Here is a 14,822-nt window from a genome sequence, read left to right on the forward strand (position 1 = left end):
ACCTTATAAGGTATTTACACTCATTTTAAAGAGATTCTAGAGATCGTAGGTCAGAGAGATTAAGGTTGGTGCCCCAGGCACATTCTTTTCTTTCTTCTTTTTTGGCCACACTGCGCAGCTTGTGGGATCTTAAGTTTCCCAACCAGGGATCGAACCCGCGCCCCCTGCAGTGGAAACGTGGAGTCCTAACCACTAGAACACCAGGAATTCCCTCCCAGGCACATTCTTAACCGTGTTGTTTAACAGATGGCTTAGAACTTGGAAAGGAAGTGGCAATTACAGAGGACCACTGGACTGCACCCTCATTTCCTTTGGATAGCATTACCCCATAATAAGAGCTAAGATGTATTGAGTGCTTTCCCCTGCACTATGCTAAGTGTTTCAATGCATTTAAGCTTCACAAAAAATCATGAAGTGGGTGCTATGATTATTTCAATTTACAGATGAGGGAACTAAGCCTTAGAGAAAGAAGCAATTTTTTTCTGGTTGTGGCTATCCCCTGTTTTTCCTCCTTTAAAAGACTCATTCTTCAGGACTCAGCTCAAAGGTTCCCAGTGAGGCTTTCCCTGTCCCCTCTCCATCATCTACGGTTGCCCACTGCCAACCTCACGTCCTCCGTCACACGCCCCCTGTTCATTTCATTCACAGGACATATTAGAATCTGTAGATAGCTTGTTTACTTACTGATGTGCTTCTTTATTTTGTCTCTACTATTCAGATATAAACTTGTGAGGGTAGGGACTCTGTCCTCCTGATTGTCCAATACTAGTGTCTAGTAGGGTGTCTGGAATATATTAAGTACTCAGTAAAAATTTGACTGAATGAATGAGTACATGCATAAATGAATGAGTATAGTCAATCAATGGGATTTGGACATGAGTTTGTGTAATGACAGAGACAAAGCTTTAGCCCCTCTGCTCATGCATTTACTCACTCATCCTTTCAACAAGCATTTATTAAGTTTATCAACAAGTGCCAGGCACTGAGGTAGGTGACAAGAATCAAAAGAGTAAGATAGAGTCTCTGTCCTTGAAAAATCTCACCTATGAGGGGTGGAGGTAGTAGCTTGGAGAAGTGATTAAGTGGGGTTTATAAAAAAGCACAAATAAAAGTATGATGCGATATGGTTTAGAATAAAGTACAAAATGACACAGCAGGAAAGAAAGGGACCTCAGTGCCCCTGCTGGACTCGGAAGACTTCTGCAGAGAAGGTGACTTTGAACCTGACCTTGAAAGAGGACTCTGAACTGTGGAGGAGAACTCATGGTACATCTGGGGACAGCGTGGAGCCTGTCTCCTGTCCTGCACCATTGAGTCACATTTTGATAACAGTGCCCAGTTGTTTGAAGGGCTACTGACCAACTGACCTTTCAGTGGAAATGTCACGGAGGGGAATCCTGCCAGGGGTAGGGGTGGGAGGGCACCAGGAGGTAGGTCTGAGTGGCCTCTCGGTGTCCTCCAACCCTAAGAGTGACATGACAGGGAGCACTGTTTCTCAGAGGAAAGTACCAAAAGACAGTACAGCATGGAAACAGCCATATTCCTGCCCTAAATATAGAGAATTTCCTAACGAGAGAGCTGACTATAACTCAAGTGTATATATTGGCTTGTAGTTTTCAAAACATCTTCTCAAACATGATCTCATTTGATCCTCCAATAGCCTGCTAGATATTCTGAGGCTCAGCGAGAACATTTATTATTCATTTATTTGGTCAACATTTACAGAGGGCCAAGCCCCATCCAGACCCGGGCAGTGCAAGGGGGAAGAGTACAGCCTCTGGCCCCAAAGCACTTAAGTGCAAAGATGCAACGAGGGCACAGTGTAAAGTGCCGTGACTCCACTCAGCATGTAGGAAAGAGACTTAGCCCCGGGGACGCATGAGCAGAGGGCTGAAGTGGTGAGTGACAGTGTGGGATCCTGAGTCAGGCAGTCTTGGGTTCAGATCCTTGCTCTGCGCCCCCTTGCTCTGCCACCTTGGGTAATTAAATGAGATCGTTAAAAATAAAGGAAATGAAATAACACATGTGTACTAGTTAGGCTGTAGGCTGGCTGCTAAAACAAAGATTTAAAAAGACAGTCACTTATCCAAGATGGAAAGTGAATTGTCTTCTCTTTCACGTACACATTCAGCCAGGCTCTGTTCTAGGAAGTCATTCCGTCTCAGGCTCTTTCCACCTAGGCGCTCTGCCAGGTCTAGGGGTTTGACCTCATCTACCTGGTCCAAAATGGCTCCTTATCACGATGCATGCTGTGTTCAGGTGCAGCTTGACACAGGACCTTAAATGGTATCACCAGGACCCCATCCTCCCTCAGCGTGGCTTCCTTCTCCTCTGGACATTGGCTGCAGTCTCACATAAGCTCTCCCATCATGGTTGCAGGAGGATTTGGGCAGCTTCCAACTTCATGTGCTCTTAACGTTCTGTCCAGTGTCTCCTTTCTAAGAGTCGAATCGGTAACCTACACTAATCCCAGTGGTCAAGTGGATGAGAGGAGTTGATTAGCTAAGACTAATTAGGGCTCCCTCACAACGGCATCGCTTAGAGTGGGGGAAGGATGAGTCCCTACATAAAACTCTCCATACTGTTTTACCAGGAGAAGGATGAATGTATGCCAGACGGTTAAAAAGAAAAAAAAAAAAAATCCCTCGGGATGCCTTTCTAGTTGCTAAACGGGATGCTGCCTGATTCATGAGTCGTTGAATGAAGGCAATTGAGCTTCAAATTTACTTGGTTGAGAAAAGAAAAAACCTCTATTCCTTCTTTCCATTAATTATATGCACTTCTAGAGTACTATAATCCACAGCAGTGGTCTTTAAACTTCACCCCAAAAGCCCCAATCTTGATTATGCACCCAACTAGTACATTTATTTCTTTGTAAGTATACATATGTGCTATTCTACTACTAACATATTACTATGGTAGAAACTGCTAGTGGCATCCCATGTCCATCCTTCCCCGCTTCCTTAGTGTAGCATTTCCTAATGGGCGCATGACATCCTACAATTTCCCAGGACGCTTTGCAGCTAGATGTGGTCACATGACTAAATTCTAGCCAGTGAATTGTCAGAAGTGTAAGGTGCAATTTCCAGGAAGTGTCCTCAATGGGAGGAACATGCAGTTCTTCCCTTCTTTCTCCTTCCTGCTGCCTCGAATGTGAACAGGATGGCTTGACCGTGAGCAACAGCCTTGGACAACGGAGTGGAAGCCACATGTTGAGGATGTGGAAGAACCAGAAAGGACACTTTACCAGTTCTGGGCGCCCCACCGCCAGACTCCATTTGCATGAGAGAGAAATAAACTTCTCTCTTGTTTAAGCCTTTGTTGTTCTCTTCTCTTCTTTTTCTTCTTTCTTTTTTTTTTTGTTTTATAAATTTATTTATTTATTTTTGGCTGTGTTGGGTCTTTGTTGCTGCGCGCAGGTTTTCTCTAGTTGCGGTGAGCGTTGTAGTGCATGGGCTTCTCATTGCGGTGGCTTCTCTTGTTGCAGAGCGCGTGCTCCAGGCGTGCGGCCTTCAGTAGTTGTGGCTCACAGGCTCTAGAGCGCAGGCTCAGTAGTTGTGGCGCACGGGCTTAGCTGCTCCGCAGCATGTGGGATCTTCCCGGACCAGGGCTCGAATCCGTGTCCCCTGCATTGGCAGGCGGATTCTCAACCACTCTGCCACCAGGGAAGCCCCTTCTCTTCTTTCTTAATCTCAGTCAAATCTGATCCTACGTGATAAAATTTTATACGTTATAATACATGTACCAAAATACATATAACAAGAAGAGATAACTCTAAATGGAAGTTCTAATATTTCTTGTACCCCACCGGCTGGAGGTTCACATACCCCTGGGGTGCATACCTTCCCCCCTTCATTTTAGAGCCCTCTGGTCTCCTTGGCCCTGGCCCTGTGGCACCCCGTGGGGTTAGTTGCATTTGTGAGGCCGTTTGCCTCCTGTCTCTGAATGCGCTTTGCTCTTTGAGGCAGTGACCCTGAAGTGAGGCCTCTGGATCGCCTAGCCCAGCTGCGGCAGAGTCCCTCCCTGGCCCTGCCTTTGCTGCCTGCTGACTCTGTGTCTGTTTCTATCATCCAGATTTTGCTTTTGCAATGGGGAAAGCAGACCAGAAAATGTGACGGAATCGATAAGATGAGATATGATCTGAACCCAAAGAAGTAGGCAATCCATAATTGTCAGGGGAAAAGACCTGCCTCTCTAGCCTTGCTGTTGCAGCCCAGAACTTGAGCTAATTGGCCTGGTTCTGTAGGGAAGGAGAGGGGGAAGGGAAGAGGCAAAGAGCTTTGTCATTCTAGAGCTTTCTCCGAGGCCACGGTTTTCTCTTCCCAGGAAGGCGACAACCGTGGGCCCACACCCACCCCACCACATCAGACATGGTCAGAGTGGACCCAATTCTAAGACATCGAGGCTGGGCCGGGGGAAGCTGACCCTGCCTGGTCTCTTTAGGGTCTGGGTGAGTCCATTCTCCCTCTCTTCACCCCCTTGAGGCATCAGTGCCCTGATGGTTCCACAGCTTCTAAATTCCCTGACTCATGCCATCCTCGGATTTTAAAAGAGCTTATTCAAGTGGTGTAGGCAGCGTGCTCCACCCTCCACTCAGCTCAGGAGTTCAGTACAGCACTCGTGTGTGTGTGTGTGTGTGCGCACATACACACACACACACACACACACACACACACACGCCCGCGCATGTGGGACAGAGGGACCAGGGAAGGAAGGGGCTGGAGTGGGGGAGAGGGGCTCCTGAAACCAGAAGGAGAAGTTCTTGAGGGAAACTTGTGCTGCTCTCATTATGAAAGCAATGAATTGGTGCCCCAAAGAGCGGCTGGCCCTTACCCCCTAAGTGGGCAGGTCAGAACGGGAAAGTGCTGCGTAGGTTTGCTCAGGAAAAGCAAACATGCTGGGGAGGAAAGCATCTTCTCTCTTCATCACAGTCTGAGCCGGCTGTTCTCCTACACTTCTAGGGAGTGAGGCTATCATGTGATTTGCTGGTAACCATGGCAACGAACCTTGTTCCGCGAAGTGGCGAAGTGTACGGAGAGAAATCCCACAGAAAGAGATCTGTCTCTTTCTGGATGTTGTCCTGTACCCAAGGGCAGCTCGACTCCAGCACAGTTTGTTCTCTGTCACTGCTGCGGCAATTGTTTGAGGATATGACAGTGATTTGCTCTCTTCTGAGCTGGAGACCTTGGGTTTTTTTGGTTCTCCTCCTGATTCTTGCATCCCCTACTTTGGAACAGTCTCTGAAGACGAAAGACAAAAATAGCTCTCTCCGAAAGAGAGGATGCTAACGCATGCTGTGCTTTCAGAGATGGGCTTCTCTTTGTAAAGTGTGCACCTCCAGTAAGTGAAGCCTGGGGGCAAGCTCTGCTTTCTTCCCTGGCCACAGAGAAAGCACTAGTGAAGCTGAGGGAGTGAACGCACTGCTCTCTGCCAGCAGAGGCCGGAGGAGTGGTCTGTACTGAGGAAGCCTAAACAGCAGTGAGTGGGGTGCCGCCAACCTGACCGTGGGCACTCACCACTCCCCTGCCCGCAGGCTTACCGGGAGGAAGTGGCTCTGATATTCTCTGTTGCAAACGAAGGACAAAATTATAATTTGGGGAAATGCACATTGTTAAATGATGCAGCCAAAAGACGGCTGCAGAGTGATGGGCACACACAAGGTGCCCCCTCTGAGCTGCAGCTTCCATCTGCCTTTAGGAGACCACATAGTGGGCGTTGCCTTTTCAGTGGGATGTCATCACGTTTATTGCCTCGGTGACCTTGAACGAGCCACTGAGACTCTTTGGCTGTCAGCTTCTCCATCTTTAAAAGAGGCAGAGTAATATTTCTGTAGCCTTTCTCACTGGGTTTTTGTAACAATCCCATTTGATAATCTAAGGGAAAGGAGTTTAAAACTATAAATCTCTATGTGGTACCATTATCCTTCTTCTCAGTTACAGAAATATCCATTCTTAAAGGATTCTGAAAGTTGGAATGAGTAAGGAATTAGGTCAAAAAACTATCATAGTGCAAAGCCATAGCTGTTACCAAGATAGTGTTTTTAGCTAATGTTTAATGAATGCAAGGCAAATCGCACACTGCCTGTAACCCTAACATCCCCGCTGGTATGACAGTTTCCATTTTACGGATGAGGCCCAGATTCACATAGCTGGTGAGAGAGTTGAGATTCACGTCCTGGCCAGTCTGATTCCCAAGTCTAGGGTCTTAACTGCTGCTGGGGCCTTGTGCTGGGGGAAATTCACTGCAACATTTCCACACTGCTGGAGTTAAGTCAGCAGGTGGTTTCCTGTCAGTTCACAGAGCAGCATGGGGGTGTGTATGCGTTTATAAAGAGGGGGCTGTCTTCCTTCCCGATCTGGGCGGTACCCATTCATCCCATGCAGACATGATCGTCTCTTGGTTCCTCATGGAAAACTCCAGTAGCTAAAAGCTGGACTGCCTGGGTTCCCCCTCCTGGTACTGTCGAACCGTCAGGCCTTGCCCTGTTTGCTCTTCCAGAGTCATTCTTGACTTTTCTCACCCTGCTCATGGCCTGAAGGCCCACCCCTCTGGACCACGTGGTTGCGGTTGCGTTTGGCCACTGGGGAGCGAGCCCTGGCAGGAGAAGAGTGAGACCAGGGAGTTTGTTCTTCCAGCTCCCTCCCTCCTGGGTGGCTGCCGCTGGCGGCTCCTCTCATCCCTTCAGGAGGGATAAGGACTCCAGCTGTCACCAGCCCCAGGGACTACACTATTCCTTGCAGGGTTCCTTAAACCCTGCTCAAACTTTTATAAAATCCCTTTATTAAACATTCCTCAGTTCCCCAGCTTGGGTGAGCTGATCTGTCCCCTTCTGGGCCCCTGCCTGACACAGTAAAACAATTTCTCCCTCCTAGGACTATTATGGGAATGAAAGGAGCCTGTGAGTGTAAGTGAGAGAGCTGTGTGCTCCGTAGGGGCCAGCAGGTGAAAGTGGGATGAGTGCCTCCCCCAGTGCCTCTGCGGGCATCATCCTCTCCAGGGGAGAGAGTGGCCGGCAACCTCGCCGACTGCCCGGCAGCCTGGCTTGTCCAGGAGCCCAGCCTCCATTCTTCCTCAGGCGTTGGCTGGTTTGCAGTAGGAAAACAGTGCACACTGAATAAATAGAAGTCGATGATTTATACGATGTGAAAAAGGAAACAAGAACATTAAGCTCATTGAAGGTGAAAATGAAAAATCAAATAAGTGCATACAGCAGTTATTCATTTATCCTAAAAATATTTATTGAGCACCTGCCATATGCAAAAGATGGAGCAATGAATAATACAGACCTGGCCCCATTTTCTCACAGAGCTTGCGCTCCAGTAGGGGAGACATACAGCTAAATAAAGGATACTGAGAAATCTTTTCCCATTTAATTAAAATTGTGGGGAATTCCCTGGTGGTCCAATGGTTAGGGCCCCGTGCTTCCACTTCAGGGGGCACGGGTTCGATCCCTGGTTGGGGAACTAAGATCCTGCATGCTGCACGGCACAGCCAAAAAAAAAAAAAAAAAAAATGTGTTGCAGAAGTTGGAATGGTGGTGAGGGAAGTGACTGTCAGTTCAGTACTTACTATGTGCCAGGTACTGGGTAAGGCATTTCATTTGTATCGTCTCATTTAATTCCACAACACAGGGTAGAGTCATCCTTTTTCTGCGATGAGGAAGCTGAAACCCAGAGAGTTTATCTGATTTACAAGGTCAAGGACCATTCAAAAAACATTTATAGAGCACCTGCCTTGCTCTGTCCCTGCTTTTCAAGAATTTACATGTGGTAGGAGAGATAGGTATGCAAACAGATATTTATCAAACGCTTGGTTATGTGTGGTGATAGTGATGTGTTCAGGGCATAAAGGGAGCGCTGGGGGGGTCGGGGGGATTCTTAGCCTCACGTGAGATGTCGGGAAAGACTTAGGGAAGGGAAGGTCTCAACTGAGTTCTAGAGTTGATAATAGCCAAGTTGGAGGTAAGAGAGAGCAGGGGTCTCTTGGACAGAAGGGGTTCCATAAACAAAAACAGGCTGCAGAGCAGGGAGTGTGGACGGGGAGCTGTAGGCAAGGGCAAGGCTCTGGCGGAATCTTATTTTATAGCAAGAAACGTGGACTGAAAATCCTATACCTTACCTTCCAGGTAAAGAGTTCAAACAGAGGAGTAACATGGTCAGTTTTGGGTTTTAGATACATCACTCTGGCTGTTATGTGGAGGACAAATTTGAGGTGGACACGAATGGGAGCAGAGAGAGAGACTTCAAGAAGCTTAATTGTCATCAAGGCAAGAGATACTAAGACCCCAAAGGAGGTCAGAGGTCCAAGTGGTGGAGAGGAGGCAACTGTTTGGAGAACTACTTTAAAAGGTAGTGTCAGGGACTTCCCTGGTGGTGCAGTGGTTAAAAATACACCCGCCAATGAAGGGGACATGGGTTCGATCCCTGGTCTGGGAAGATCCCACATGCTGTGGAGCAACTAAGCCCGTGCGCCACAACTACTGAGCCTATGCTCTAGAGCCTGAAGGCCACAACTACTGAGCCCATGTGCCACAACTACTGAGCCTGTGCTCTAGAGCCCACAAGCCACAACTACTGAGCCCATGCGCCACAACTACTGAAGCCCGTGTGCCTAGAGCCCGTGCTCCGCAACAAGAGAAGTCACAGCAATGAGAAGCCCGCGCACCACAACGAAGAGTAGCCCCCGCTCGCCGCAACTAGAGAAAGCCCACGTGCAGCAAAAAGACCCAACGCAGCCAAAAGTAAATAAATAAATAAATGTATTTAAAAAAATTAAAAAGATAACAGGGTTCCACAACTTCTAAGCCACCATCCCACACAAATCAGGTGCTGGGTAAGCATTGTATGGAAATTTAAAAAATAATAATAATAAAGGTAGTGTCAGAATGTAATGATTGGACTGGCTTTGTGATGAGAGGGAGAGAGAGAGAAACTTCTTCCCAGTCTAGGTGGTAGATGGCTGGATGTCAGGGTTACCAATTGAAATGGAGAATGTGAAGAAAAAACAGATTTGGGAGGCAGAGGCATGATGGCTATTGTCTGGACCCGTTGCACCTCTTGTCCCATGTTATTGCTATAACAGACCCAAGAAGTAGAGCCATGACCTAAGCTGGCCGTGTCAAGTTCACTCCTGGAAACTTGAATCTATGCAGTGACCTGGTTCTCGCCTCCAAACACTGGGTTGTTCAGTGATTGCTTTGACTCTAGGAACTACCTTGCAATCCTTCCGACTAGTCTCTTCTACGCATAGGCTAGTCAGCCTCAGTCCCTGTTGCTTACAACCAAAGAGCACTAATGAGAGATGAATTCAGCTCTGGACATGGTGGGTTTCAGGCCCATGTGACAGCCGCCACGGGAAGACCAGCACCTCCAGGAAATACGAATCAGAGGGGAAAGGTCTGGGCTGGAGTTATCCACCTACGAATCGTGGTTGAAACTAAGAATGAATCAGACCACTGAGAGAGGGGTGTGTGTGAGAATATGGGTGGGCAGAGGGCGACACCCAGGACAACAAGAAGTAAAGGCCGGGAGAGGAAGAAACAGGAACTTAAATGTTCAGAGAGAGCCCAGAAGAACCAGGAGAGCGTGATTTCATAGAGACCAAAGGAATAAGAGTTTAAAGAATGAATAATTGAAGGTTTCACATATAGGCAAGGGGCCAAAGTAAACAAGGGGCTGAACTTTGACTTGACAAGTAGCTTGTTGATGATCCAGGGGGTAGCATGGAGGGAGGAGTAGGACGGAAGCCAGACTGTGTGAGGATGCAAAGCGTATGGGACGTTAGGGAGAAGAGGTAGTGCTCTGGAGAGTTTTACATGAGAGACTAGATCGGAGAAACTAGATAGTGATGGGGAGGGGGCAAGGTCAAGGGAGGGGTGTTTTTAGGAGCTCCCATCAGGATTAGCTGGCTCAAAGCCCGGGCTCCTGGGACTTCCCTGGTGGTCCAGTGGTTAAGGCTCCATGCTCCTAATGCAGGCAGCCCGGGGTTCGATCCCTGGTCCGGGAAATAGAGCCCACATGCCACAATTAAAAGAGCCCACATGCCTCAGCTAAGACCCGGCGCAGCCAAATAAATAAATAAATATTAAAAAAAAAAAAAAGCCTGTGCTCCTTCCATTCAAAATCTGCCTTCCTGTGCCTGGAGAGAAGGGGGGTTTGACTGGTGAAAAGAGCCCCGGCACAAAGAGTATTCTTTTCAGGTTGGTGGTTTTGTCTGCTGTCAGATGCCCCTTTGGGGCTTCATATCTGAGTGTGGGAGGGGCTGAGGAGCATTTGGAAAGCTGACAAAAGGACAAAAGCAGGTGGATTTCCTGCGCCCATTTCCGGCCTGACTTGGTTCCATATAGGCCCCAAACCAAAACAATAAGAAAAAGACGGAAAACTTGATTTGCTCTTTTATATTCAAATTTATAAGTCCCTCTGCCCCTCCCCCCCAACACCAAATTCAGGGGGAAAAAAACAAAACAAATAAACAAAACAAAACCTCAAACCATTCCTGGGAAATGAATTCGTATTAGAAGGACAGTAACTGCCCTGTGTTGTTCGGGGAGTTTGTTCCTTCAAGGAAGACGTGGCTTGGCAGGTCCACTGTGCTAACGCTTCCGATAGACTTTTACTTTAGATATTTCTTGGCAAAGGATGGATGAAATAGAGTTGAGCCAATGACAAGAGTTTTAAAAAATCATTTTAAAATTCCTTGATATTATAAAACTTCTATATGCTCGTTGGAGGAAGTTTGGAAGGTACACAAAGACCTAAAATAAGCTGAAGTCCCACCCCCAGGAGGACCATCTTGGAATACTTCTTTCTAGTCTTTGTATCTAGGGGCAGGGCCAATTTTTGAGAGCTGTTTTTATGGCCGATCCACTAATGTCAGTTGCAAGGCCATTTCCGGAGCGACTGTACGCCAGGATCCTACCCACGGTGTGTGAGGGGAAGGGAAAAGGATGATAGGTGCAGGGAAAGAATGGTCTAGTGCTAACATCTATGGCAGAAAATAGCAACAAGACAAAGGCTGAGTATGCCCCAGAGATAGATCTGGAACCCAGATCTCCTGACTGCAGTGTCAGAACCCTTTGCACCAGACAGATGGCTCTCATGTTCCAGGTATGCCTTGCTTTAAGAAACCTGACGTCTGGGGTATCACTTGTATTTCAGTTGCTGTGGCAGGTTGGATTCTTATTCTCTAGTCTCTCCTCCTCCCATCGCGTGACCTTGTGGTGCCTCCTGGTACAGCTGGCCTACTTCCCTGCCCCATTGTCGTTGGACTTGGCCACGTGACTTGCTTGGGCTAACAGAAACATTAGTGTGGGTGATGGGAGCAGGGGCTTTAAATATGCTTTCTTTTTTTTTTTTTGAAGAATTCTTTTTTTTAACGTGGACCATTTCTTAAATGTCTTTATTGAATTTGTTACAATATTGCTTCTGTTTAATGTTTTGGTTTTTTAGCTGCAAGGCATGTGGAATCTTAGCTCCCCAACCAAGCATTGAACCCACACTCCCTACACTGGAAGGCGAAGTCCTAACCACTGGACCACCAGGGAAGTCCCTAAATATGCTTTCATGGCTTGGCTTGGTCTCCAGCACTTCTGCCATCTGCCACAAGATGAATTTGCCTATCTAGCCTCTGGTCCCTGAATGAGGAGACACTTGGAATAGACCTGAACACAACTGGCAGCTTCAGCTGAACCTATCTGGTTCCAGCCATCACAGCCAATCTGCACACCCATAAGCAATAAATAAATGCTTATTGTTGTAATGCACTGAGATTATGGGGCCGTTTGTTACACAGCACTTGAGTAGCAGACACCTGACTACTATAATAGCTCAGATGTGCAACTTTAGTCATCTCTGACATTTGCATTTCCTTTATCCTCATAGCTATTCTTTGTCAAGCACTTGTAAGCTCCTTTGAACCATCTTCCAGATGATTCCCACTCCACTGTCCTCCCCCTTCATCACTTTATACTTGACTTCCTGCAAAGGCTTCTCTTTTTTCAGAGCTGAAGCAGCCCAGCAACTCAGAGCTAAACTTTGTGCGGTTTTAATAACCAGGCTTAGCCTAGGGTTCTGGTACAATTCTTTCCCCTGCTTTCCATAGGTCTTATCTTTTATCTTTATGGGATGGTCCTAGGGATTGTGGGTCATTTTAGTTTAATTCTCCTCAAGTCATTTTTTTAGAAGTAACAAATATAAAGTTCTCTTCACATTAAGGTCAAATTTCTCTCCTTGATTTTCCAAGCCCTGCTATAATTTGGCCTCACTTCATCCATTATTTAAAACAAAATAATAATCATACTTATCCAGCACATTGAATTGCTTACTATGTGCCAGACATCACTTTGTCTTTCACATTGTACAGGTTAAGATTAGGTTCAACCATGTAATAAAGGCCCCAAATCACAAAGGCTTACATAAGATAGTCGTTTCTCTCTCTCTTGTGTATAAGCACAGAAGTAGGTAGCCAGGGGCTGCTATAGTAGATTTGCTCGTGAAGTCTTCAGGGACAAAGGCTTCTTCCGGCTCACAGCTCCACCATCCTTACGGTGTTACCCTTATCCTCAGGTCTCAAAGGGCAGCTAGGATGCCAGATATCACATCCACATTCCAGGCAGCAGGCTGGAAGAAGGGACAAAGAAGACAAAGGGAGCAAAGAGTACATGCTAGCTGGCCTTTCCAGGTAGAAGCCAAGTAGCATCTGCTTATATCTCACCGGCCATAGTTACATGGCCAGGCACAGCTACAAGGGAGGCTAGAAAGTACAGTTTTTATTCTGGGAGGCTATACGCCCAGCTAAACATTGGAAGCCGTTACTATGGAAAAAGAGGAAAAAGGGTATTGTGGGGTAACTAGCAGCCTCTGTCTCAGATATATTCACTCATTCAATCCTCAGGACAATCTTATGAGATAGATACTATTCTTATGTTCACTTTACAGATGGGGCAACTGAAGCATACAGAGGATAACTACCTTGGCCAAGGTCACACAGCTAGGATGAACTCAGGCAACCTGCCTCTGGAAGCTGTGTTCTTCACCCCCAAGCTACCCAATTTCCGTGGGAATGAGCCTGCCCACCTGACTCAGGTAATCCCTCAGCTGAGGTCTCCTCTGTCCCATCCACTGCCCCTCAGGACCCAGGTTCAGGCCTTGCCCTGTCCTCCTGTAAATTCTCCCTCGTGGCTTCACTGTCCTGGCTCACAATGCCCAAGAGGGAGAGACACAGTTTTTGCAGCATCAGAGTACCTACTCCATCTAAGGAGTTCGATGTAGTGATTAAGAGCTTGGGCTCTGGAGTCCAGCAGAGTGAAGTTTGAATCCTGTGTGACCTTGCACAAGTCACTTGACCTCTCTGTGCTCAGTTTCCGCTTCTATAAAGTGGGAGATATGAGGGAACCTGCCTCATAGGACCATTATGAGGGGCCAATGCTTAGTACAGGGAAGCTTCTGTGATTCTGCCAACATTATAGACGCTCCCACATTCCAAACAGAAGTGCTTTAGACACACAGAGGAGGGGGGACATTTACTGGAGGCCTTTCCATTTATGCCTCCCTCTCTTCTATCAGGGATCTGCAGAGGCTGCTTGAGAATGTTCATCTGTGGCTCTGATCCTTTAGACATGGCCCTGAATGACCAGGAGGAGTTACAAGTTACGAATTCCTTGATTTGCAATACAAACTGGCCACCAGTGGAATCTGCTTAGTGGGGAAAATGCTAGTATTTAACAGATGTGAAGAAATACCGTTCTTGGACAGAACACAAAGCAACAACGGTATCCACCAAAGAGAATGACTTTTATTATTACACAAAACATTTCCTATCGGAGCACATATAAATCCAGAGAACAGCTGCATTTTCAAAACAAACAGATTAGATATCTTTGATGAATTGAGTGGGGTGGGGACTGGGAGACAGGGGAAAACGAAGCACATGATTTTTTTTTTTCTTTTTTTTTTTTTGCGGTACGGGGGCCTCTCACTGTTGTGGCCTCTCCCGCCGCGGAGCACAGGCTCCGGACGTGCAGGCTCAGCGGTCACGGCAAAACGGGCCCAGCCGCTCCGCGGCATGTGGGATCTTCCCGGACCGGGGCACGAACCCGCGTCCCCTGCATCGGCAGGCGGACTCTCAACCACTGCGCCACCAGGGAAGCCCTAAGTACATTATTTTAAAATTTGGTAATGCTTTTACTGAATTTAAACAGAAATGAAAATTAGGACAGAGTGAGAAAAAAACACTTGTTCGTGAACAAAATGCCTTCTCAGGAGCAGAGCTTACTGTGATGCTCATTGTTTTATGCAGGAAGAACTCGGTTCTATCAGTATTTCCTGGGCTTGGGAAGAGGCAGCAACACCCATGCCTGGCACGGCAAAGGCTTCCTGGAGCCCACTTTTCTGAATCCCTAAGGTGGCTAAGCTAATGTGCTCCCCAGATCTGCCCTTCCCCTCCCCAGCAGCCTTCAGCCAAGCTCTGTTTATTCTCTCTTACATCTGTTCCTTCCAACCCATTCTCACTGCTCCCACCCTTATTTTCGCACATCGGGGCTAGTGTTGTAGTTTCCAGACAGTTTATGGGAACCTTTCCTCTCCATCCCACTATAATCACACAGCTAGAGTCTTAAAGGCTGACCTTTTGCCCATCGTCCCTCTGACTGTATTCTTCTGACCATTTTCAGAGGTGGAGAAGTCTCTCAAGACAGCCCATTCCTCCTTTAAGAGTTCTAGTTTTTTCTTCTAAATTCAAATCTATGCTTCTGATAAGTTCCACGCAGCTGAGACAGAATTAATCCATTGACTTCCTCTTTTACAGTTTTTCTTCTCACATGGAAT

At 47.1% G+C, this 14,822-nt stretch overlaps 1 long non-coding RNA gene across 1 annotated transcript in view; it reads right to left on the reverse strand.

The window, feature by feature from the left end:
* Window positions 1-14,822, reverse strand: part of LOC117308741 (uncharacterized) — a 44,224-nt gene that overhangs the window by 15,325 nt on the left and 14,077 nt on the right. The window contains exons 2-3 of the long non-coding RNA XR_012327297.1: window positions 12,413-12,617; window positions 7,570-7,663 (exon numbers count right to left, since the gene is read on the reverse strand). This is a non-coding gene — a long non-coding RNA (uncharacterized lncRNA). The remainder of the gene's footprint in view (window positions 1-7,569; window positions 7,664-12,412; window positions 12,618-14,822) is intronic.

Source organism: Tursiops truncatus, chromosome 17 (assembly GCF_011762595.2).
Source record: "Tursiops truncatus isolate mTurTru1 chromosome 17, mTurTru1.mat.Y, whole genome shotgun sequence".
Taxonomy (NCBI): domain Eukaryota; kingdom Metazoa; phylum Chordata; class Mammalia; order Artiodactyla; family Delphinidae; genus Tursiops; species Tursiops truncatus.